The sequence below is a fragment of the Microcaecilia unicolor genome, chromosome 8 (assembly GCF_901765095.1).
Source record: "Microcaecilia unicolor chromosome 8, aMicUni1.1, whole genome shotgun sequence".
NCBI classification, from domain to species: domain Eukaryota; kingdom Metazoa; phylum Chordata; class Amphibia; order Gymnophiona; family Siphonopidae; genus Microcaecilia; species Microcaecilia unicolor.
In genome coordinates this window covers 159738850-159764022 of record NC_044038.1, presented here as the reverse complement: position 1 = coordinate 159764022, position 25173 = coordinate 159738850, and the positions used below count along the sequence as shown (strand labels likewise).

Sequence of the window (25173 nt, the reverse complement as noted above, 5' to 3'; positions counted from 1 at the left end):
GCAGGCGGGTCCATGTATACTGAAGCTTCCGTCCTGTTACAGGGTTTTCCCATTGAAAGGCGAAAAGCAGTTGATTGGCGGGGGCCACCCGAATACAAAAGAAGGCATCTTTTAGGTCCAGTGTTGTGAAATGGGTAGCTCCAGAAGGTATCAATCCAAGCAGGACATATGGATTAGGCACTACAGGGTGTAATGAAATAGTGGATTTGTTGACCACTCGTAAGTCTTGGACTGGCCGGTAGTCCTCAGTCCCTGGCTTCTGGACTGGCAACAGTGGCGTATTCCATGGAGACTGGCAAGGTCGAATAATTCTATGGGATAACAGACGATTCAGATGTGCTTGAATCCCTTCCAGAGCCTTTCGGGGAATTGGGTATTGGTGAAGATGGATTGGCCGGGCACTCGGAAGTAAGTCTACATGAACAGGAGGAATATTTCGGGCCAACCCTGGGGGATTATCTTCTGCCCATACCCCATTGACCTGGAAGCTGTCGGCCAGGGGTAGGTCAACTTGGCCATGCGACTGATGCAGCCGCCATTCTTCTTTAAGGGGGCAGTAGAAACTCAATATGCCCTTAGGGCTGGATGTCGGGGGGCCGAAAGGAGACCGAAGTCTGGCCATCAGAGTCAAAGGAAATTTGGGCCCTAAGCTTGGACAGCAGGTCCCGGCCTAACAAAGGGATTGGACAGTCTGGCATATACAGGAATTCATGAGTGACTGTGTGTGAGCCTAATTGGCATCTACGGGTCGTCAGGAAGGGCCTCCGGTCCTGCACCCCCGTGGCTCCCACCACTCGGACAGTTTTTCCAGACACAGGCGCTAATCGCTCCGTCACAACAGAGTGTTCAGCTCCTGTATCAATCATGAATGGAATTGAGCGGCTCCCTATGGTTAGCTTGACCATGGGTTCCTGGGAGCCCAGTTTGTAGGAACCCGGTCTGTCCTATTCATCCCATTCTGCCATCTCGGCTATCCCAATGATGTCAGATTCAGAAGGCTCATACCTTCCCTCTCGAACTCGGCCTCGGCTTCCTCGATCTCCTGGTCCCCTTCTCAGTCCCTGGCGCTTCTGGGGGCATTCATCTTTCCAGTGCCCTCTTTCCTTGCAGTAGGCGCACTGATCCCTCTCCAATCGTGGTCTGGGATTCTCCCCTCGTGGCCGGGATTGATTGAAGGAATCTCGAGACCGGGCTGGCGGTCCGGGGTCCCACTTCGGCTTCCCATTGGCTGGAGGTCGACCTCGGTTAAGGGTGGAATTAGTAATGGCTGCCGCCAAAAGGTCGGCCTTCTTCTGCATCTTTTGGTCAGCCTCTCGGCGCATCTCCTGATCCCTATTAACGAAAACCTTTGTTTCAATCTCAATTAGCTGGGTGGTATTCATCCCTGCAAATCCATCCTGACGCTGCAGCTTCTTCCGGATATCTGGCATACTCTGGGCCACCAATGCACTATTCACCATTCTCTGGTTTTCTAGTGCCTCAGGGTCGAATGGGGTGTATGTTCTGTAGGCTTCAATTAGTCGCTCTAAAAAGGCCCCAGGGGATTCAGTTGCCCCTTGGAGAATTTCAGAGACCTTTGCCAGATTAACGGGCCTCTTTATGCCTTTCTTCATACCTTCCAGCAAGTCCCGGCAATAGCCAGACAACAGTTCATAGTGCTGCCCATTATTTGAATCCCAAGCTGGAGCTGTGCGAGGGAACCGAGCTTTAACCCATTCCTCTGGGTCCTGTGTCCCCTCGGGAACACGCGCTCGCGTGATGGCCTCAGCATTTTGTAAAATCTTCCGCCTCTCCTCAGTTGTGAAGAGGGTCAGGAGGAGCTGTTGACAATCAGTCCAAGTTGGGTTATGGGTGGCCATAATACTAGCCACTAGGTCCACCACTGCCTGAGGCTTTTCAGTATAAGACGGGTAATGCGTCTTCCAATTCAGGAGATCGGTGGTTGTGAAGGGTACATACTGGTAGGCCTGTATAACCTGACCCTGATTATTAGGATCAGGTCGAGTGGTGGTTACCTGACGGAGGGGCAGAGCTCTCGAGGAGGTGGGAATGCAACCTGAGGTAAAGCTAGGAGCTAACCCCTTATCATGCTCAAAGGTGATTGCAGCGGGTCTAACCCGTTCAGGGGAGGTGTGTTGAACCCCTGAGGGATGGGGAGGGGTACTCATAGGCTGAGAGGTGATCACAGGTGATTCAGTCCATTGAAAGGGATGCTGGGCCCCTGATGAGTGGGGAGGGGTACTATAGGGAGAGGCTGGGCTGTCGGGAGTTGAGGAGTCAGGGAGTGGGGCCCAAAGCGGGTCATGGGAGGTTAGCAGGGAAGGATGTGGCAGAGAAGGGTAGATGCTGGCTGAAAAGTCCAACCTAGGATGTGGCGGGGTTTGCACAGAAGGGGAGGAACTATCCGGAGAAGCCTGTGCTGGAGAGGCTTGGGCTGGACGCCGTGGATCTCTGGGGGTGGAGCGGAACCCCAACAATGGGCCATAAGGTGGTGGCTCAAGATCTGAGGGGTCATCAGAGAGTATGGGTTTCTCGGACAGGGTAGGGGCGGAAGCCACTGATTGGGTGGTGGGCTTCCTGGGACTCTTTCCCTCCTCCAGTTTAGATTTTCTAATAATCTTTCTTTGAACGCGGCCCAGCATGAACTTTACCAAGGATCCCATATAGGTTTTTAACCAAGAGGGAGGGTCAGTGACAAGGCTGTCCCAGGAATCTATATAGGGGAGCTGTTCAAGATATCCTGGTTCTCCTACAACTATGCTGTAGACCTTCTGGATTACTTCAATATCTAAGCTGCCACCAGGGGGCCACCCCACTCCCATAGATGGCCACTCAACTTCACACAAAGTTCTTAGAGTACTTAAACTTAAAGTCTGTCCATAATCTAATATAATAAAACGCACCGTGAACGTTCTGAAGACAACGTTCTGTGAAGCCGGAAGCTTGAAGCCGGAAGTCTGAAGCCTTGAAGCCTGAAGCCTTGAAGCCGTGAAGCCATCTGACGTCACTCCCAGGCTGAGGCTGAAGGGTTCGGGGATTCGTGGTGTGAAGCCTTCAAGCCAGCCAGCCGTCTCTGCCCCGCCCTCGCGACAAAACAAACAAATCCGGAAGCGAAACGTCAGGGAAGGAGGCGGCGCTCCCGACGTCTAGCCTTCCCTTCGCTGTGTTCCGCCTTCAAAACAAGGCGGAACACAGCGAAGGGAAAGCTAGACATCGGGAGCGCCGCCTCCTTCCCTGACGCTTCGCTGCACGAACCGCCACGGAGGTAAAGTTAAAAAGAATTAAAAAAAAAAAAAAGGGATGCATGGATGCGAAGGGGTGGGGGGCATGGATGCGAGGGGGGGGGGCATGGATGCGAGGCATGGATGCGAAGGGGGGGGGAGAAGAGGGCGGGCCAGGCTGGGACATGGGAGAGAGCGTAGCATGGATGCGAGGGGGGGGGTCAAGGAAGGGCGAGAGGGGACTTGCTGGAAAAGGATGAATGGAGGCGGCAGGGGACAGAGGAGCATGGATGGGTATGGATTAGGAGGGCAGGGCACAGGGAGAGAGGGGAATTACTGGAAATGGATGAATGGAGGGGGCAGGGGACAGAGGAGCATGGATTACAGAGCAGGCCTCAGGCAGAGAGGGGAAATGCTGGATAGGGAAAAATGGAGGGGCCAGGTGACAGATGAGCATGGATGGGCATGGATTGGAAGGGCAGGACTCAGGGAGAGGGGAATTGCTGGATAGGGATGAATGGAGGGGACAGATGGGCATGGATGGATATGGATTACAGAGCAGGCCTCAGGCAGAGAGGGGAAATGCTGGATAGGGAAAAATGGAGGGGCCAGGTGACAGAGGAGCATGGATGGGCATGGATTGGAAGGGCAGGACTCGGGGAGAGGGGAATTGCTGGGTAGGGATGAATGGAGGGGACAGATGGGCATGGATGGATATGGATTGCAGAGCAGGCCTCAGGCAGAGAGGGGAAATGCTGGATAGAGAAAAATGGAGGGGCCAGTTGACAGAGGAGCATGGATGGGCATGGATTGGAAGGGCAGGACTCAGGGAGAGGGGAATTGCTGCATAGGGATGAATGGAGGGGACAGATGGGCATGGATGGATATGGATTGCAGGGCAGGCCTCAGGCAGAGAGGGGAAATGCTGGATAGGGAAAAATGGAGGGGCCAGGTGACAGAGGAGCATGGATGGGCATGGATTGGAAGGGCAGGACTCAGGGAGAGGGGAATTGCTGCATAGGGATTAATGGAGGGGACAGATGGGCATGGATGGATATGGATTGCAGGGCAGGCCTCCAGCAGAGAGGGGAAATGCTGGATAGGGATGAATGGAGGGGGCAGGTGACAGACAAACATGGATGGCCATGGATTGGGAGGGCAGGGCTCAGGGACAGAGGGGAATTGCTGGAAAAGGATGAATGGAGGGGGCAGGGGACAGATGGCCATGGATTGGAAGGGCACGGCTCACACTCTCTCTCTCATATACAATGTCTTTCTCACTCTCACACACTCTGTCTCACACTGTATCACATTCACTCTCTATGTGCCACACAGTCACTCACACACTCGCTTGGTCTCATACACTCACTCAAACAGAGAATCTGTGTCTCACACACACTCTCTCTCTCGCCCACACACACACACTCTCACTCACACTGTGTCTCACATACACACTTGCACACACTCTCATTCTCACACACACACTCTCTCACAAACACACTCACACCCAGACTCACGCTCTCTCTCACACAATCACACTTTCACTCCGACTCTCAAACAGTCACTCTCACATACACTCTCCCAAACATACACACTCCGAGGAAAACCTTGCTAGCGCCCGTTTCATTTGTGTCAGAAACGGGCCTTTTTTACTAGTCATTAACTAAAAATCCTTTCTTAAAATTCTTAAGCATACAATCTAGGGGAGTACCAGTTTGACTAGACGATGTCCCCCCCCATAATGCTTACAATTACAACACACAGAAAGGAAGGGAAATTTTTTGGAAGTATGGTAAGGGGTCCACACGTCCCGAGACACAAGGTAGACAAACAACAATCGCTTCCTTCCGTCGCTGGCCAGTTGAACTCGCGTTAACTGGAACCGCAGCTATAAGAAGTCCACACTCATTTAACATTCATACATCACACATACACTGTACAAAAAATCCCACCCAACAATTTCAGATTTTTCAGATACAGATAAGCTCTGACGGTTTCCCTGCTAGTCCCCACTAGACTAGAAGGTACTAAGGCCTTCGCTGAGAGTTGATCAGACTCCCCTTCCCTCAACTTTTGAGGGGCTGGTTACAGTTTCCTAGGATTACAATACAGAATATAGAATACATACCCGGCCAGTGTTCCTCAGTCAGTTCTTTTCTTGGGCCCCAGAAATTGATGCAGGGTCCGGGATCCCACTTCTGACACCAGGAATTGATGCAGGAATTACCACTAATGTTAGCAGAATCTATGGTACTTCAGGAGTCAAACACCACACACCAGAATGAGAGAGAAGTCTTCTTTATTTGCCAGCAAACAAAGTAGGACATCAGCGCTAGCTCTCTCCTTCTCTTCAGCTCTCTGTGTCTTGTGTCTCTGTGTCTTAGCTCTCCTGTCTCTTCTGTCTCCTTCTCATCTAACGTAAGCTGCTTCTGTTCTCATTTATATATTGTCCTAAACCCAAGGAAGCCAAGCAAGCCAAGGAAAGGGTGAGAGGTACAAAACCCAAACGTGGGCAGAAAGCCTTTGCCTCAAACCACAGAAGACAGAGGCAGAGGCACAGAACACAAAGGGTTAAGCTGACAGAGCCAGCAGGCACACGAGGGAGAGTGAGAGCTCCTAAACACAACAAACAATCAGAGAGAAAGCTCCGGGAGTACGGCCTACAGAACAAACATACTGTCAGAGGCAGGGACACAATACACACAGTACATAAAGGGTTAAACTCACTGAGCCAGCAGGCTGGGACAAGAGAAATCCTAGAGAAAACAAACAACCAAAATAAACAACCCAAGAGGACATTCTCAGACAAGCAGCTTAGCTGAAAGGAAGGCTGAGCAAAGCCCAGCCCCCACTGACTAACAAGCAGCTGGCTTCCCACAGAGAGCTGCACACAGGGAAGGAAAGCCCAGCTGGAAGCAGGTGAGCTGATAGCACACATACACACACACACACACACACCATAGGCGCCCTGTATAAGAGGCTTGGGGAGGCTTACCCAGCTGTCCCCGCGCAGCGCGACTCCTTCCCGCCCTCGGCTCGCCCGACCGGCAGCCCTCCCCCGCTCCTACCTCCCTCCCCGTCCGTTCCGCACCCCCCCCCCCCCCACGCAAGAGTATTGAACCTGTCCTTTTTCTTTCAGTAGCAGCGAGCGACATGAAGACACTGCTTCAAGTTTTCCCTTTCCTCTTCACACAGTGTCCGTCCCGCCTTTACTGATGCAGGAATTACCACTATTGTTAGCAGAATCTACTTCAGGAGTCAAACACCACACACCAGAATGAGAGAGAAGTCTTCTTTATTTGCCAGCAAACAAAGTAGGACATCAGCGCTAGCTCTCTCCTTCTCTTCAGCTCTCTGTGTCTTGTGTCTCTGTGTCTTAGCTCTCCTGTCTCTTCTGTCTCCTTCTCGTCTAACATAAGCTGCTTCTTTTCTCATTTATATATTGTCCTAAACCCCTCCAGCCCCCCTTTCTCACCAGATGGTAAGGAATAGATTGATTACCTTGTCTTGAACTAATTATCTCTACACATTTACTCAAAATATCAGTTACATAGGTTTCAGATATTTCCTAAACTGACCTACGACCTGGGGCCTCTCAAACTAGACAATGTGGCACCTATCTCCTGCATTTTATTATTATTCACATAATGCTAACTGGGTTCATTAAGGGGCTAATCTTGCTTAATGGCACACAGACATGGTTTGTTATTACTTTCAGGAGGCCAGTCCTACACTTAGCTATAATCTATCAAGGAAAAGAGTTGACTTTTCCTGACCTCTTTCAAATTTTAGCTTCACACAGAACTAGCTAGGAATGTGGATAATTCAAACCAGATGATGACCTCTTAAACTGTAGGAAATCTCACTTGAAAAGTCAAAGATGTAACACTGAATTGAAAAGGTATCTTACAGGAAGAAATAGAACTTATTAATTAAACAGAATAAAACATATTTTAAAATAAGCAGAAATCAGAATTCCTTATAAGACAGAATCTAAATTATCAAGAACTTATTTAAATCTAAACTATCAGAAGTCCTTCTCTCTAAACAGCATTCAACCTAATCTTTTAAAACTGCCTGCTTGCTGATCCCCTCGAGACTGTCCAGTATGCCTTGCTAGCCTTAACAATCCATCACTCAAAAAGGGACAAAGAAAGTTTTATTTCTCACTGACCTTTCTAACCTCTAGTCTAGCAAAAGCTAGACATTTGAGTAATTAAAACCAGATGGCATTCTACCACTTTACAGGACTGAACCAAAGTTAAACAGAATTAGCAAATTAATATGATTTCTCTGTCCAGGCTGCCTCATACGATGACGTATTTCCTGTTTCCGCGAAGGCGGGACAGACACTGTGTGAAGAGGAAAGGGAGAATTTGAAGCTGGCGAGTTCGCAGTGCCTTCACGTCGCTCGCGGCTACTGAAAGAAAAAGGACAGGTTTAACACACTCGTGTGCGCGCGGGGGGGGAGAGGACTCGGAGGGCTGTTGGGGAGCTGAGGGAGGGCAGGGAGATTCATGGCCATGGATGGGATGGGAGGGAAGGGAGAGAGAGAGAGAACAGATCGCTGGAGGGGAGGGGAGAGAGGAAATTGCTGGACATCAGGATATAGTGAAAGGGCCCCTAGTTCATGTACATAAGCATTGGTTTTGCCTAAAGTCCTTGCAGTTCATGACCAAAGCCATCTCACGTTTTTGGACAATTTAACATTTTTTAAAATCTCACAGTTTGATTTAGAATGAAGATAGTGGTGTGGGATTTTATCTTATTTAAAATGGCAACAGGATGGGAATAAAAAGGCTTTAAAACAGAAGGAAAGGCTCAGGATCATCTTTAAAATACTCCCAGGTTCCTAATCCATTTTCACACAGTGGTTTAGTGCTGTGAATAGGTCAGCTTTGGGAATCTGAATGGGCAGCATATCTAATACTTTTGTATTCTGCACAACACAGGAGGAAGTGTATGTCTGCTTCTGTTTCTCCTGTGTTTTACTGTAGGCAGAATCTGGCTTCTTGGGGGTTCCAATTTATGATTTTGCCTGCACATTTCTTTGTCTACTTTGGGGTCATTGTTTCTGTTTTTGATGAGACTTTATTCATATTTTCCATATGACCAAGATTAGGTGTTTTGTTAGAATATGCTTTCTGTGTAGACTTTTGTAGCAGTCCAGCTTGTTCTCTTTTCCCTATGTGTTCGAAGGACTGGTGAAATATTTACGTTTACCACAAATTGTATATTCTTCTTATGATTTGTAATTTTTTTATATTGTTACTATGTAAGCCGCATTGAGCCTGCCATGTGTGGGAAAGCGCGGGGTAAAAATGTAATAAATAAATAAAATGGATGGATGGAGGGGAGAGAGGAAATTGCTGGACATGGATGAGGGGAAGGCAGGGGGAGAGAACATAAGGACACAGGAGGATGGTGGTCATGGTGAGTGAAAAAATATCAAATGTAAAGAAGACACTGCATAAAACAGAAGACACTGGGACCAAAGCGAATAGAAAAACTAAATTATCAGACAACAAAGGTAGAAAAAAGTATTTTATTCAGAATTTATTAACTGGAATATGTCAGCTTTTGGAAATGTGCATCTGTGATGTTTTGCATGTAAGTTTCAATTTTTCTAGTATTGCTGCAGCTGAGTCTGACTTCTTGAGGTAACTTTCCAGTTCAGTATTTTGCCTTCATATCTGTTGTGTCATGTGTTTTTCATGTGTGTTCAAGGTGCAGTATTCTGCTAGCGTGTAGTATTTGCAGCCCTTTTTGTTTCACTAGGTTGTGCACTGGTGTTTTAGAGCCCAGTGTAATTACAGTGCTGCCTTTCCACGCATAAGGTTGTAGCTCGTCCTGTCCTTGGAATTAGTACTGTTATGGTTTGGTAAGGTTATGAGTGTGTTTTTGCACAAGTTTGTGTATAATGTTTTGCAGTGGAGAGATTGTGTATTGGCCTTACTGAGGTGGCACCAAATCATCAGAAAGGGTTTTAGAGCCTAAATCATGACACACTACCTCTTGAAGGATCTACATATAGTCGTTCATAAAAGGAGCTCATTGTGAACACTTTCCACCCTAAAAGGGTGTTTTGTGGCTCTACATGAGAATTGTGATATTATGATCCCTTGTTTCATATTGTTGACGGTCTGCATTTTCCATATGGGTGGTATATTGCTTTATTAGGGTCTGCCCAGTGTTATGGTACAGTAAGGTTTATGAGTGTGTTTTTGCACAAATTTGTGCATAGTGTTTTGCAGTTGAGCAATTGTTGTTAGTACATGCTTTGAGCAACCACTTTATTCTTTGACATACGATACATATTTAATATCTAAATTTAATAAAAGGTATTAATTGTGACTTATTTTTACTTATTTTTTTTCTGTGTTGTCAGACAATTATGGATGTAAGCCCTGCCCCTGGCCCCGCCCCTAACCCCGCCCCATTTAGCCTCCCCAAATAGTTGGGCCACCGACCGCCTATGACACACACACACACACGCTGCCCCAGCTAACACAAACACAGGGGAAGGAAAGAAATCCCTGAACAGGGAACTCAGATCAAAGTCAGAGCACTGAGCACGTTCTGACAGAGGACTGCCCGGCTTTCGAGTCACCACACGAGTAACGTCAAAGCAGAATGGATAGTCACATGCAGGCTTAAGTACTACCCACTGACATCAGCACAAACCCTGGCAGCCAATCAGGAATGAAGTCCACCCCTTTCCCCTGCCAAACCGGTAGAATCATAACATCACCCCCCCTCAAGGGCCCCCCCTACCCCGGGCACAAGGTTTAGGTTTATGAGGGAAGAGGCGATGGAATCGTCTGGTCAAGACCGGAGCGTGTACATGAGCAGCGTCCTCCCAGGAGTTGTCGGCCGGTCCATATCCCCTCCACGCAATGAGATACTGAAGATGTCCCCGGAAGCGCCACGTATCCAAGACATCCCGGACCTCATACTCCCCCTGGGAGGCAGACACAGCTGGGCTAGCAGGCAAAGCGGGTAAGGCACCTCTTCTCAGAACCACTGGCTTGAGCAGGGACACATGAAATGTGTTATGTACCTGTAACGTAGATGGTAACTTCAGCTGATAGCATACACGGTTCACTTGTCTCACAATGGGATACGGACCCACAAATCGAGGTGCAAAGCGGGAGGATGGTATCTTCAGACGAAGATTACGAGTGGACAGCCACACCAAGTCGCCCGGCTGAAAACGCGGTTCCACTCTTCGATACTTATCCACTTGCTGTTTCATATGAGCGGAGGTCACCCGAAGAGCCTTCTGAACGGACGACCAAGTGGCTTGGAGAGAAGTCACTGCTTCGGCCACTGCAGGGACATCCGAGTTGGTTTTCAAGGGGGCTGGTATCCGGGGATGTCTTCCATACACGATGTAAAAGGGCGAAGCGCCAGTGGCCGAGCTCACCCGGTAGTTATGAGCGAACTCGGCCCAAGGAAGCAGCTGACTCCAGTCATTGTGGTGTTCATTGACATACATCCTCAAGAACTGCTTCAGGCCTTGATTAATACGTTCTGTTTGGCCGTTAGACTGTGGATGCTATCCCGACGAGAAGTTCAACTTCACATCCAGGGCTCGATTCAGGGCTCGCCAGAACTTAGAGACAAATTGTACTCCCCGATCCGAGGTAATGGATTCCGGCAAGCTATGGAGACGGAAAATAGAGTGGATGAAATATTGTGCCAGCTTCACCGCCGAAGGCAGGTTAGGCATGGGTACGAAGTGGGCCATTTTAGAGAACCGGTCCACCACTACCCAAACCACTGTATGCCCATCCGAATTAGGAAGATCCTTAACAAAATCCATGGCAATATGGGTCCACGGTCTCTCAGGTACCGGTAAAGGCATCAGCAACCCCTGGGGTCTTCGCCGGTCGGCTTCATGCCGGGCATACTCCAGACACGCGGCCACAAACTCCTGCAGATCCCGATCAAGTGAGGGCCACCAATACTGCTGGGAGATAAACCGCTTGGTCTCCAGGATCCCGGGATGTCCTGCCATGCGGGACGCCTGCCCCCATTGGAGCGTCCTTTCTCTCAGCTGGGGTGGTACAAAAGTCATCCCCGCAGGTACTGCTAGTGTCATAGCGGTCACAATGGCATCAGGTTTGATTACATACTGTAGAGGTTCCTCCTCCAGGTCAGCCTCCATGGACCTGGAGAGGGCGTCTGCCTTGATGTTCTTCTCCGCCGAACGGTAGGTCAGGGTGAAGTCAAAGTGGGAGAAGAATAATGCCCACCGGGCCTGGCCAGGATTCAGCCTTCTCGCTTCCCGTAAGTAGGTCAAATTTTTATGGTCCGTGAATACCGTGAAGGGCTCCTGTGCCCGTTCTAGCAGGTGACACCATTCTTCCAGAGCCAATTTACTACTACTACTATTTAGCATTTCTATAGTGCTACAAGGCGTACGCAGCGCTGCACAAACATAGAAGAAAGACAGTCCCTGCTCAAAGAGCTTACAATCTAATAGACAAAAAAATAAATAAAGTAAGCAAATCAAATCAATTAATGTGAACGGGAAGGAAGAGAGGAGGGTAGGTGTAGGCGAATGGTTACAAGTGGTTACGAGTCAAAAGCAATGTTAAAGAGGTGGGCTTTCAGTCTAGATTTAAAGGTGGCCAAGGATGGGGCAAGACGTAGGGGCTCAGGAAGTTTATTCCAGGTGTAGGGTGTAGCGAGACAGAAGGCGCAAAGTCTGGAGTTGGCAGTAGTGGAGAAGGGAACAGATAAGAAGGATTTATCCATGGAGCAGAGTGCACGGGAAGGGGTGTAGGGAAGGACGAGTGTGGAGAGATACTGGGGAGCAGCAGAGTGAGTACATTTATAGGTTAGTAGAAGAAGTTTGAACAGGATGCGAAAACGGATAGGGAGCCAGTGAAGGGTCTTGAGGAGAGGGGTAGTATGAGTAAAGTGACCCTGGCTGAAGATGAGACGGGCAGCAGAGTTTTGAACCGACTGGAGAGGGGAGAGGTGACTAAGTGGGAAGCCAGCAAGAAGCAGATTGCAGTAGTCTAAACGAGAGGTGACAAGGGTGTGGATGAGGGTTTTGGTAATGGCCAACAGCTCCTGGTCCCCGATGGCATAATTTTTCTCGGCGGGGGTATACTTCTTAGAAAAGAAGGCACACGGGAGAAGCTTCCCACTGGAGTGGGCCTGCGACAGCACTGCTCCTACGCCAACCGATGATGCGTCCACTTCCACGAAAAATTTACTTGCCGGGTTGGGATGGCGTACACTGGTGCTCCGATGAAAGCCTGCTTAAGGTCTTCAAAAGCCTTACACGCCTCAGGAGACCAGTTGCAGGCGTCAGCACTCTTCTTGGTCAAGGCAGTAAGGGGAGCAGTTAGAGATGAGTAGTTCCAAATGAACTGCCTGTAATAGTTTGCGAAACCTAAGAAGCGCTGGAGAGCCTTGCGCCTGGTGGGCTGCTGCCAGTGCAGGATGGCCGTCAACTTATTGGGATCCATGCGCAGCCCGTGGTTCAAAATGACGTACCCCAGGAAGAGCAGTTTGGAGCGATGGAACTCACATTTCTCCAGCTTCACATAGAGATGGTTCTCCCTCAACCGTTGCAGTACCACCTTCACATGTTCCAGGTGATCTTCCTCAGTCCTCTAGAAAATTAAGATGTCATCCATGTAAACCATCACAAACTGATACAAGAGGTCTCTGAAGATATCATTCATGAAGGCCTAGAAGACGGCTGGGGCATTGGCTAGGCCAAACGGCATCACCAGGTATTCGTAATGTCCATCGCGAGTGTTAAATGCCGTCTTCCACTCATCCCCCTCCTTGATCCGCACGAGGTTGTAAGCCCCCCTGAGATCGAGCTTGGAGAAGATCTGGGCCCCCTGGAGGCGGTCGAACATTTCCAAAATCAAGGGTAGGGGGTATTTGTCCTTTTGGGTGATAGCGTTAAGTCCTCTGTAATCAATGCAGGGGCGCAAACCCCGTCTTTCTTCTCCACAAAGAAGAATCCAGCGCCCGCTGGCGATTTAGATGGACGAATGAACTCTCGAGCTAGGTTCTCACGGATATATTGAGACATGGCTTCTGTCTCCGGATGAGACAGCGGGTATACCCGGTGCCAGGTAGCAGCTCTATGGCGCAATCGTAGGAGCGGTGGGGAGGCAGAATCTCTGCATGCTGCTTGGAAAAGATATCTCTAAAAGATTTATATGACCCAGGTAACATCACATTGGCTTGATCCAGAGGAAGTGTCACAGGGGCTGGTGAGACCTTGTCCAAACATACTCTCCGGCAGCACGGGCCACACGCCACCAATTCACCCCGGGCCCAATCAATGCAGGGGTTGTGTAGGCGAAGCCAGGGTAATCCCAGGATGATGGACTCAGTGGCCGACGGTAGGACGTAAAAGGAGATGACTTCCTTGTGTAACACTCCTACCCGTATTGTTATAGGCACGGTCCTGGAGCGTAAGAGACTCCCCGGACCAGTCCCAAGGCCGCTGAAACAGTGATGGACTGGGGTAACGCCTCAGTGGGAATTTGATGAACCCGCACCAGGTCTGCACTAATAAAGTTGCCTCCCGCACCCGAGTCAACTAATGCCGCAAAACAAGGATTATCCTTGATCGCCAGCAACACGGGCACCAAAACTTGCGTCCAAGGGGAGATGGACTTCGGCCCTGACCCTGTCTCCCTAGCAGGTATCAGGGCTGCTGGTTTCCCGATTTCCTTCTCTTTGGGCACTCACGGACAAAGTGCCCCTTCACTCCACAATGCAGGCACAGTCCCTTAGAGCATCTCTGCTGTCTCTCTTGGGCCGTTCAGTCCACTTGCATAGGTTCATACCCATCTTGACCACCCGGCAACTGGAAGGCCGGGTTCTTGGGTGAACTCTTCGAGCTAGCCCCTCCAACCTGCTGACTGGCGCAACGTTCACAGGCTGGTTCCCTGAAACGGATGTCCACCTGGGTACAGAGGCGGATAAGGTCGTTCAGATCTGAGGGCAGCTCCCGACCTGTGAGTTCGTCCTTAATTGGCCGATACCCCAAATTGGATGGCGTACTCGCCCATAGAGAGGCGACCCTGATGTAGGTTCAACAGCTGAGTCGCCGCCGAGGAGGGCTTCCCAGGTTCCTCAAAGATGAGCCAAAATTGCTTCAGAAACTCTGCCAAGTTATCCAGGAGGGGATCCTTCTTCTCCCATAATGGAGAGGCCCAGGCCAGAGCGGGTCCTGCCAGTAAGGAGATAATATATGCCACCTTCACTCTATCCGACGGAAAATCCCGGGCCTGCAACTCGAAAACAATTTGGCACTGATTGAGGAAGCCCCGGCAGGTCTTACTATCGCCCTGGTACCAAGGAGGCTGAGCCACCCGAAGGCCTCGGCCACATGCGAGGGGACCCGGCGGGGTGAGAGCCGACGGGGCCGCCGCAGCCCCAGTGCCGGTCAGCGAGTCCACTCGCTGACTCAGCGCGTTCACGACTCCCGATACCTGTTGTAGCTGAGCATGCAGTTGCTGGAGCAGCTGCATGGGGGATGGTTCGGTCGAGCTAATGGCTTTGATGTTCTGTAATCCTTTGGGTTTGTTGTGAGCCCTTAGACCCTGGCCGAGGCCAGCAGAGCGCCGACCCAGGCCAAGGGGAGACCGACCCACCACCACACACCCCAGCTACACAATACCCCTAAGCTACCCTCCCTCGCGGACCTCAGGAAGAAAGGGAAATAGGCATACAGGGTGGCCTCGCGGCCGATCTGGAACCCAAGCGCACAGAGCCACACGTGCGGGCCTCACGGCCGAACTGGAACCCAATCACACACAGGGAGGGGTGAAAGAACCCAGAGGGCCCCCCGGGACCCCAAGATGCCAGACACGCGCTAAACACCAGCGATAGGGCAGAAGGGGAAACAACAGAACCAGAGTGAAGCCACGCCCTCCCCGGGCCTAGCGCAGGACAGGGGAACTAAGACAGCAAGCCAAGGAAAGGGTGAGATAGGCCCCAGCCAGGGGCCAGAGGTACAAGACCCAAACGTGGGCAGAAAGCCTTTGCCTCAAACCACAGAAGGCAGAGGCACAGAACACAAAGGGTTAAGCTGACAGAGCCAGCAGGCACAGGAGGGAGAGTGAGAGCTCCTAAACACAACAAACAATCAGGCCCTCATGATCAAAAGCCCCGTGCTGTTCCAAACAGCGCCCTAAAAATAGCACCAGTACAGCGCAGGGCTTTTCTGCATCGATGATCAAAGATAATGCATGCAAATCTAAGCAGCGCTATTATCTTTGATTATCATGTTGAAGTGCGGGAGAATTGCGCCAGAGCATTTTTTTTTTTTTGTTACATTTGTACCCCGCGCTTTCCCACTCATGGCAGGCTCAATGCGGCAGGCAATGGAGGGTTAAGTGACTTGCCCAGAGTCACAAGGAGCTGCCTGTGCTGGGAATCAAACTCAGTTCCTCAGTTCCCCAGGACTAAAGTCCACCACCCTAACCACTAGGCCACTCCTCCTCTCCACATGCGCTCAGCACAATCCTCCCGCACTTCTTTGACAGGTCTGGGCTGTCAAAAGCCCCAAACTGTCAAAGTGGCCTGCCGATCCCCCAACAAAGAGGCCGCCGGCGCCGCCGGCCAAACCGACTCCCACCCTCACACCAAGCGATGGGGGGGGGGGCTGGAGGTCCGGTGGACCTCCGGTCCCCCCGACGACCCCCCCCCATGTTCACGGAGGGCTGGAGATCCGGTGGTTCTCCAGCCTCCCCCCAAGAACCCCCAGAGGACTTGTTTGCCGAAACGCTGCCCTACCCTCCCTCTGCGACGGGGGGGGGGGGGGGGCTGGAGGATCGGTGGGTCTCCAGCCCCCCAAACCCCCAGAAATCATTGTGATCCATCGACGGGGGGGGGGGCCTAGAGGTCCACCGGACCTCCAGCCCACCCCAACTCCTCCCCCCCCCGGCGTTCTCCACAAACCCCTGTTGGTCCGTGGTGACACGTAACCCCACCCTCCTCCCTCCCGGCCCCCCTACCTTTGTTGGAGGAGGGACGCAGCCTGCATGCCTCCCTCCTCTTCCTTTCAACGCCGCTTCAAAATGGCGGCGCCCAGCCCCGCCCATTGCATCCTGGGATGCGCTGGGCGGGGCTACATACAATATAAGGGAGCGATTCCCTTACATGGTATGAAGCCCCGCCCAGTGCATCCCAGGATGCAATGGGCGGGGCTGGGCGCCGCCATTTTGAAGCGGCGTCGAAAGGAAGAGGAGGGAGGCATGCAGGCTGCGTCCCTCCTCCAACAAAGGTAGGGGGGCCGGGAGGGAGGGAGGAGTGTGGGGTGGACCTCCAGCCCCACCCCCCTCGTCGGTAGATTACAGCGGCCACAAGGATTTTTTGGGGTTTGGGGGGATGGAGGCCCACCGAACCTCCAGCCCCCCCCCCCCCACGGCACTGGTGGGAGGGTGAGACAACGCTTGGCCGGAGGCGGCCACGAAGATTTCGGGGGGGGGGGGGTTCGGATCGTCGGGGAGGAGGGACCGGAGGTCCTCTGGACCTCTAGTCCCGTGTGCTGTTGCCTTGGGGGGGAACGGGGGCCTGCCAGCATGCAACTGCATGCTGGACAGGGCTCACCATTCCTCCTCAATGAACTGCAAAATCTAACGCCAGCTCGGAGCTCGCGTTGATTTTGCTGCGGCCAGCGACCCAATCTTTGGCGCGCTAGTCGCTGATCATTGGGGAAGAATGCGTTAAGCGCCAATTAGCATGAATTTGCAAGCTAATTGCCCTAGAAGCCCTGTTTAGCATGCATTTGCATGCTACTTGCGCTGAGAGCCCTCGAGTGCGCTGTTTCAGGCGCTCGAGGGCTCTGATCATGGGTCGGCTGCAAACTCTGGCGCTAGTATGGCGTTAACAGCCTCTAGTGCCAGAGTTTGCTTTTGATCATGAGGGCCTCAGAGAGAAAGCTCCCAATGAGGGGAGATGAGGGGGAGCACAGCCTACAGAACAAACACACTGTCAGAGGCAGGGACTCAATACACACAGTACATAAAGGGTTAAACTCACTGAGCCAGCAGGCTGGGACAAGAGAAATCCTAGAGAAAACAAACAACCAAAATAAACAACCCAAGAGGACATTCTCAGACAAGCAGCTTAGCTGAAAGGAAGGCTGAGGAAAGCCCAGCCCCCACTGACTAACAAGCAGCTGGCTTCCAACAGAGAGCTGCACACAGGGAAGGAAAGCTCAGCGCACTGAGCACGTTCTGACAGAGGACTGCCCGGCTTTTGAGTCACCACAGGAGTAAGGTCAAAGCAGAATGGATAGTCAAATGCAGGCTTAAGTACTACCCACTGACGTCAGCACAAACCCTGGCAGCCAATCAGGAATGAAGTCCACCCCTTTCCCCTGCCAAACTGGTAGAATCATAACACAGGGATAGTGCTGGGCAGACTTATACGGTCAGTGACCTGAAGAGCGCAGGTACAAATCAAAGTAGGGTATACACAAAAAGTAGCACATATGAGTTGTCTTGTTGGGCAGACTGGATGGACTGTGCAGGTCTTTTTCTGCCGGCATCTACTATGTTACCATGAGGCATATTTTCAAAGCACTTAGCCTTCCAAAGTTTCATAGGTTTCTATGGAACTTTGGAAGGCTAAGTGCTTTGAGAATATGCCTATGTGCACTTTTAACAAAACTTTATGTGCAAGAACATCGAATTAGTTTTAAATGATATAATATGGTGACCTTTCACACTTACCCTATGACCTAATGTGCAAAAGCGTCAATAGAATGACTTGTTGTAATAGTATGGTCATAGTATCATGAGTGTTAAGAAGTTATCATGTATTAAAATGCAAGGGAAAGAATGACTTACCAGGGTATATCTTCACAATATATGAGCAGAAGTTCTAAATGAATTGCCTAATTTAGAACAAAGAATTGTATATGAATGGCCATCAAAAGATAAAAGGAAATTATCCTCCATTTGTTTGAGCAGTGAGTTCTAGTTTAAAAACAGCTGATGTTTCCCTAAACCCCGCCCCATATCGTCAGGGACAAGTACAAAGATATTCTGTGAACTTAGAAAGTCCCGAGGTAAAATTAAACAACATTTAGAAAAACAAACGGATGGAACCTATGAAAAAGTCATATGACTATATGAACCACTGTTAATGATTAACTGTAAAGATCCCGACGTGGAGTGAGACAGCGTTGAAAAAACAAGCAGATGGACTCATTAACGGTGGTTCATATAGTCATATGACTTTTTCATAGGTTCTATCCGTTTGTTTTTCTAAACGTTGCTTAATTGTACCTCGGTATTTAAACACCGTCAACTATATGCTCAGCCACTCTATTTCTTTATTAAGGCCACAAGGAATCACCGTGTTCCACCTGAATATTAGGCGTTGTTCCTTTCTCAATAACATTAAAGGGACATTACCCCCTCTCTCAGATTTTACTTGATTCAATACAACAAAATGTAACTCCTGTATAGTATGTTTCTTTAATTGCCAATGAGTCACATGGCACTATGGCACAAAACGCCACCACTAGCAGAATCTTTGAGAAGATTCTGGCTACAGTAGCACTGTTCGGAACTGAAAGTGCTCAAATTTCTGATGACTGGCACAAATTGCAGTGTGTAAGCAGTCCTCTAACAAATCAAGAGATGCTAACAATTCCCCTGACTGGACTGCCACAATCATAGACTACAAGGCTGCATTGATTCCCCTGAGGCCCAGAATTAGATGAAACCCTTTTTTTCTTGGGTAATACTAAATAGATGGAGTAACAGCCAAGCCCCTGCTCCTTTGGGGACATTGGCATGAAGACTCCCGAATGAAGCAGGCACTGCACTTTTTCAGGATCTGCCCTTCATTTTCTTTCTGCGCCCACAAGGAGAAACCTTTAAGTTTAGGAAAAGGGCTCAGCAAACTGTTAGCACCTCCAACTCCAAAAAGAACAGACTGAGATACTCTCCTACTTGCTGTTTCCCAGAGTGGACCTGCTAGATCTAAATGGGAACCTTTACGTTTTGCTTCAGGGCTTTTTTTGAGGGGGTACCTGGGGGTACTGAGTACCGGCACCTTTTCCATTGTCTGCTAAAATTGACCCATGGACCCCAAGTTTTAATGAAAGAGCTCAGGTTCTACACACCAATTCTGCCTTGTCATAGATTCTGTGACAGTTTTTTTTTGGTACATTTGTACCCCGTGCTTTCTCACTCATGGCAGGCTCAATGCGGCTTACATATTGTATACAGGTACTTATTTGTACCTGGGGCAATGGAGGGTTAAGTGATTGCAGGGGGCCTGGCTATTGTGGGGTGGGTCCTTCAGTGATCACCCCACCCTTGAAGGGTGGCCTAGCATTTGAGTACCGGGCACCTTTTTTGCTAGAAAAAACACACTGGTTCAGGCACAGTTTTTTGTTTTTGCTGTTTTGTTTTGGGTTTGTTTTATGTTTTTCAACTGAATCTTGAGGAAATTTCCTTCTAGTAGAAAGGCTTCATATAAAATCTTGGGAGAAACTACTTTTAGAACAGTTAATTGTTCCCTTTGCTGGGTAAATTCTGTTCTCCAAGCAGAGAAGTGGAGACAAATGGATTCTCTTAGAATTAATGCAGAACAGATATTGCAGTGTTGTTGTTCTTTTTATAAGGAACTGTTTTATAAGAAGAAAGACAATTAAAGGGGAAAGGCTAAGGAGAAGGTAGATTAGATAGGAGATTCTACCCTTGGAATGGGTGGGTGGTGTAGGATGGGTGAAGAGCCTTTATTCCCTTGCAGAACTGCTAACGCTCCCTAGACCAGCAGTCAAAGACCCTGCACAGCTCAGTATCAAAAGCACAGCAATTTGAGAAGAATAGAAGTCAGGATGAACAATTATGATTTTTATTTCATTTGGTTAGTTTATTTTTTAACTTTTTTATTTATGTAATTTGTAATCAAGTCTTCATCAGAAAAAGTGCAGTAGCAATAAGAAATAACCTCAATATTTGGGAAGGAGTCAAAAGCAAGCTCAAGAGAAAGGCACAGTTAGAAAATACAAAAGAGGAAAAAAGGGAAACAAAGAGAAACAAAGAGAGAGAGACTACAAATAACTATAAGGGGTCTCTAAATACTACCTATCTATGCCAATCAATAGATGAAGTAGTAACAGGGAGCATCTATAAAAATTTCAGTTGTACTCTATCAGGGTACAGAGTTTAGATCAGGACATATTGATTCCTGGTTGTGTATATCTGTTGTGATTCTTCCTTTATTGTATATCACACATATTTATTTAGATTTTGCTCACACCTTTTTCAGTAGTAGCTCAAGGTGAGTTACATTCAGGCAGTAGTGATCCTAGGTCAGCTGCCATCTGGAGCGGATCGCCACTGCGCACCCCCCCCCCCCCGGGTGCAGCGGCGTCCGTCCCCCCAGGGTGCAGCACAACACACCCACCCACGACGCAATGACACCCCCCTCCCCGGCGCATCAAGCTCCCTCCCTCGGGTGCATTCTTGGCTGCTGGAGGGTGCAGAGAGCAGCCGCGCGTCTGTCGGCTCCGCTGGTTCCGTGCTCCCTCTGCCCCAGAACAGGAAGTAACCTGTTCCGGGGCAGAGGGAGCAGGGAACCAGCGGAGCCGACAGGCGTGTGGCTGCTCTCTGCACCCTCCAGCAGCGTGCACCTGGGACAGACCACCCCCACCGCCCTGCCCTTGGTACGCCACTGCATTCAGGTACACTGGATATTTCTCTGTCCCAGGAGGGCTCACAATCTAGGTTTGTACTTGAGGCAATGGAGGGTTAAATGACTTGCCCAAGATCACAAGGAGCAGCACTGGGATTTGATCTGGCCACCTCTGGATTGCAAGACCTGTGCTCTAGCCACTAGACCACTCCTCCACTCCCACTATATGTTTTAGACTATAGAGTGGTACCATGAGCTTTGACCAAAGTATACTGGTAAGATACAGGACTACACCAATCCTTAAACTAGTGATGATGTCGCTAAAAGTGGGTGTTCTCTGCCTCCATCTGCTGGTTGTGGAGTACAACCAGGGGTGTGCTGATAAAATTTTAACAACAGGCTCTTTCTCCAGACGTAGCCAGCTCTGCAGTTAGAAGGGCCGGGGGGGGGGGGGGGGAGCAACACTTGCCTCTCTCTCCTCCTTCTCTTCGTGTGGGCACGCTAGGCATACCTTTGCTGGCAGCCAATAAATGGACTGCCACCACTCCCAATGTCTTGCTCTGAGCAGCATGCTGGAAACAAGGAGCGGGGAGCAGCAGTGGTCTATTTACTTGGCTGGCAGGGCTCAGCATCCCCATCAGCAAAGTAAAAGATAATTCAACAGGGGGCCCAAGCCCACATTTTGGGAGTCAGTTGTTAAAGTAGCCATGGAGGGCCCTACTTTAACAACCGGCTCCCAAAATTCTTAAAAACTTAACAACCGGCTCTTGCGAGCCTGTGAGAGCCTGCTCCAGCACACCACTGAGTACAACTCACATATCTGGACTGATCTATGAAGACTCAAGGAAATGAAATAAGTAGGTAAGAGATTTCACCTTTGACCTTCAATCTTACTAGCTGGCATTGTAAATTTCACTCTTTGGGACAGGTATCTCTGCAATTCCCAGGGGCTCACTTGAGTCCCAGCACACAGCAGGGAGGGTGGAGAGGAAAAGTGCCCCATCTAAACCCCAAAAGTCGAGTTAGTATTAACCACATCCATACAGACACTTGCTAACACCGTCCTCCTTCATCAGCCTCTATTCCTTCACTGAACACATTGCTGTCAGAATATGTGAACCATCTGGAGTCCTAATTCACAAGCGGGTAATGTAACACTTTATCTTTAAAAATTCCGGTATATATTTTTGCTATTTTTGTTCCATTAGTCCATTTGTGTGAATGTAACATATTTAAGGATCAATTGACAAGCCAGTCTGACTAGTACTCATCATCTCTGGTCTGATGAGCACGTTAATTTCAATAGTAAAACCACAACATCAGATCTCGCCTGATCTTTATGTCATCTATCCGTAGCTTGATATTCCCCCCCCCCCTCCCCACCTCCAAGCCCAACTAAAAAAAACTACTGCTTCCCAAGTCTTCTAAATTGGATAGTTTTCTGACAGTCCATTTTGTGTTATAACAATAAGAAACATACTTTTAAGATGCAAAGACTTGCATTATATGATGGATGAATTTGCTTCCATGCTGATCCACAGCAGCATTTTTATTTCAACACCTAAGAATCGAAACAAAATATATTTCCCTTTAAGATTTTTGCCAAGTTCAATAATGGGAGATGCCCAGCTTCATACCACATGCTAAGTAGAGCCAATCAACTGCAACTTGATCTCCAGGTAGCTAAATAGAAGCAGTAGCTGTAGTTCTTTCTGACTGGAGACAAGGAAGAGCTTCAGAGCTTGAGCAGAACAAAGGTAAGGGCTGAAATCTCAGGAGAAAAAAAAAAGAAAGGACCAGACTCTGTGATTATGACCAAGGGAGAAGGGAAGATTAGTTCTGAAAGGCAAAGAATAAAACAACGAAAGGGAAGATTCCATAAACAGTTGTTATTTTGGAAATGACATTAGGAAAATGAGCTTGCGGAGCTACTGCTAGTGATATGCAATTTATCCTTAAAATCGAGCGTGGTACCGGAAGATTAGAGGGTGGCCAATGTAACGTCCATTTTTTAAAAAGGTTCCAGGGGAGATCCGGGAAATTATAGACCGGTGAGTCTGACGTCGGTGCCAGGGAAAATGGTAGAGGCTATTATTAAAAACAAAATTACAGAGCACATCCAAGGACATGGATTACTGAGACCGAGTCAGCACAGCTTTTGTGTGGGGAAATCTTGCCTGACCAATTTACTTCAATTCTTTGAAGGAGTAAACAAACATGTGGACAAAGGGGAGCTGGTTGATGGATTTTCAAAAGGCGTTTGACAAGGTACCTCATGAAAGGCTACAGAGGAAATTGGAGGGTCATGGGATAGGAGGAAAAGTCCTATTGTGGATTAAAAACTGGTTGAGGGGGTCACGTGATGTGCTTGAGCTAAGAGGCAGTGTTCTCTTTGAGCTTTGAAATATCTTCCCGGTTGAATATTACTTCTGCGTGAGTGGAAAACTAAAGCCCTGTTGTCTATGAACAGATTTGTGCTGAAATCAGGGGCGATTATGGCTACTAAATGTACCAAAAAGGACAATGCTAAAACGCGTTCGGGAGTGCAGGTGGAAAGCAAAATGGCAGAGGATGCTGGGGTAAGCGTGGCGATGTCAGAGGAGTATATCAGAAAGATATCGACGGCAGGTAGCATTGCACTGGGCACTGGGCACCCAGCTGGATGGCATTCAAGCTAGCGTGCAAGGTCTTACCCAGGCAGTGACAGACTTTAACAAGCGAGTGTCTGAATTGGAAGTAAGAGTCAGGGCTGCGGAGGATGGACTAAATGGCGTGCTGGACGAGCTGGTGACTCTGAAACGAGAAATGGCAGGCTGTACCTCTAAGCTAGATGACTTGGAGAACAGATCCCGCCGAAACAATGTGAGACTGGTGGGTCTGCCTGAGACGCCGGGCGAGCGGGACCTGAAAGGAATCTTAGAAAAATGGTTTGCGGAATTAATGGCGGCGGAACCAGAGGCGGGAACCATCTTGATAGAGCGTGCTCACCGCGTGGGCCGGAGGATGGAGGGGGCGAACAGACCGAGAGTGGCAGTGGTGAGATTCCTAAATTTTGCACAGAAGGAAACAATCATGAGGAAGTGCCGAACCATGCAAGATTTAAAGTTTCAAAATGCTAAGATTCTAATGTTCCAGGACTATTCTTTGTACAAAAAACAGAAGAAACCAGTCTTCGCAAGGAAATCAACAAGAAACAAAACAGCAAAGATGACCAATAAAAGCAAAAAACAAAAAAATATAAAAATAACAATAAAATATCTCTATATATAAAACGCACCTCCAACGTTCTAATGAAGCCTCACTTTCCCAACGTTCTAAAGTGAGGTGGCTGAGACCACTTTTTAGCTCCATTAGTGTCTGCCCCGCCCACGCGTCAAATGTGATGACGTCGAGGGCGGAGCAATGACACTCAGCAAAAAACATCGCTCAATCTAAAATGATGTCCCATTAGAAGGTTGGAGACGCACTATCTGCCCTTCACGTTCCCCACCCCCCCCAAAGTCACCGCCCGTCACCAAAACACCCCCCCCACAAGGTTGCCACCGCAAACACACGGAACACCACCCGCCAGCAAACACAAACCCAGGCAGGGGAGGAGTAGAATCGCTCCAGGTTGCCACCGCAAACACACGGAACACCACCCCCCAGCAAACACCAACCCAGGCAGGGGGAGGAGTAGAATCGCTCCAAACTGCTGCAGGGGCGTAGCCACGGCCGGCCCTAGACGGGCCCTGCCCGCCCACTTTTCCTCCCATTGTCGGCCCACTGCTGCTTTTCATGTTGAGAAGCAGGGCCGGCGCTACAAAAAGAAGAAGCACTCAGCTGACAGACCTGAGCGCTAACAACAAAAAATGTTAAAAAAAAACCAAAAACGCGGCACCGCAGGCAGCCTTGAGCCATTGGCTGCTGGCTGTGCAGGCTCCGCCTGTCTCTTACGTCACTGCCCATGCATCGCTCCAGGGACAGTGACGTAAGAGACGGGAGGAGCCTGCACAGCCAGCAGCCAATGCCTCAAGGCTGCCTGTGGTGCCGCGTTTTTTTTTTATTTTACATTTTTTGTGGTTAGCGCTCAGGTCAGACAGCTGAGCGCTTCTTCTTTTTATAGCGCCGGCCCGGAGGAGGAGAAGGTGGGTGTGTACCAGGCAGGGGGAGGAGTCACGAAGATCGCCGATCAAGAGGCAGGGACAGAAGAGGAGGAGGTAAAACATGTCAGTGCTAGCAGGCAGGGGGAGGATTAGCGAAGAACGGGATCAAGTGGCAGGGAGGGCTGGAGGAGGAGGAGGTGGGTAGAGAGGGATGG

At 49.5% G+C, this 25173-nt stretch overlaps 2 protein-coding genes across 3 annotated transcripts in view; both read left to right on the top strand.

Moving 5' to 3' along the window:
* Window positions 1-6092: 6092 nt before the first annotated feature.
* The window catches only part of LOC115475421 (fatty acid hydroxylase domain-containing protein 2-like), a 91104-nt gene continuing 72023 nt past the window's right edge, over window positions 6093-25173 (top strand). The window contains exon 1 of one of the 2 annotated variants that reach the window (XM_030211128.1): window positions 6093-6140. The gene's annotated coding sequence lies outside the window, so the exon portion shown is untranslated. Of the gene's footprint in view, window positions 6141-22573; window positions 22631-25173 lie in introns of those variants that run through there. The other variant, XM_030211122.1, reaches the window with a different exon arrangement.
* The window catches only part of LOC115475423 (fatty acid hydroxylase domain-containing protein 2-like), a 180939-nt gene continuing 178350 nt past the window's right edge, over window positions 22585-25173 (top strand). Inside the window, exon 1 of the mRNA XM_030211131.1 lies at window positions 22585-22630. The gene's annotated coding sequence lies outside the window, so the exon portion shown is untranslated. The remainder of the gene's footprint in view (window positions 22631-25173) is intronic.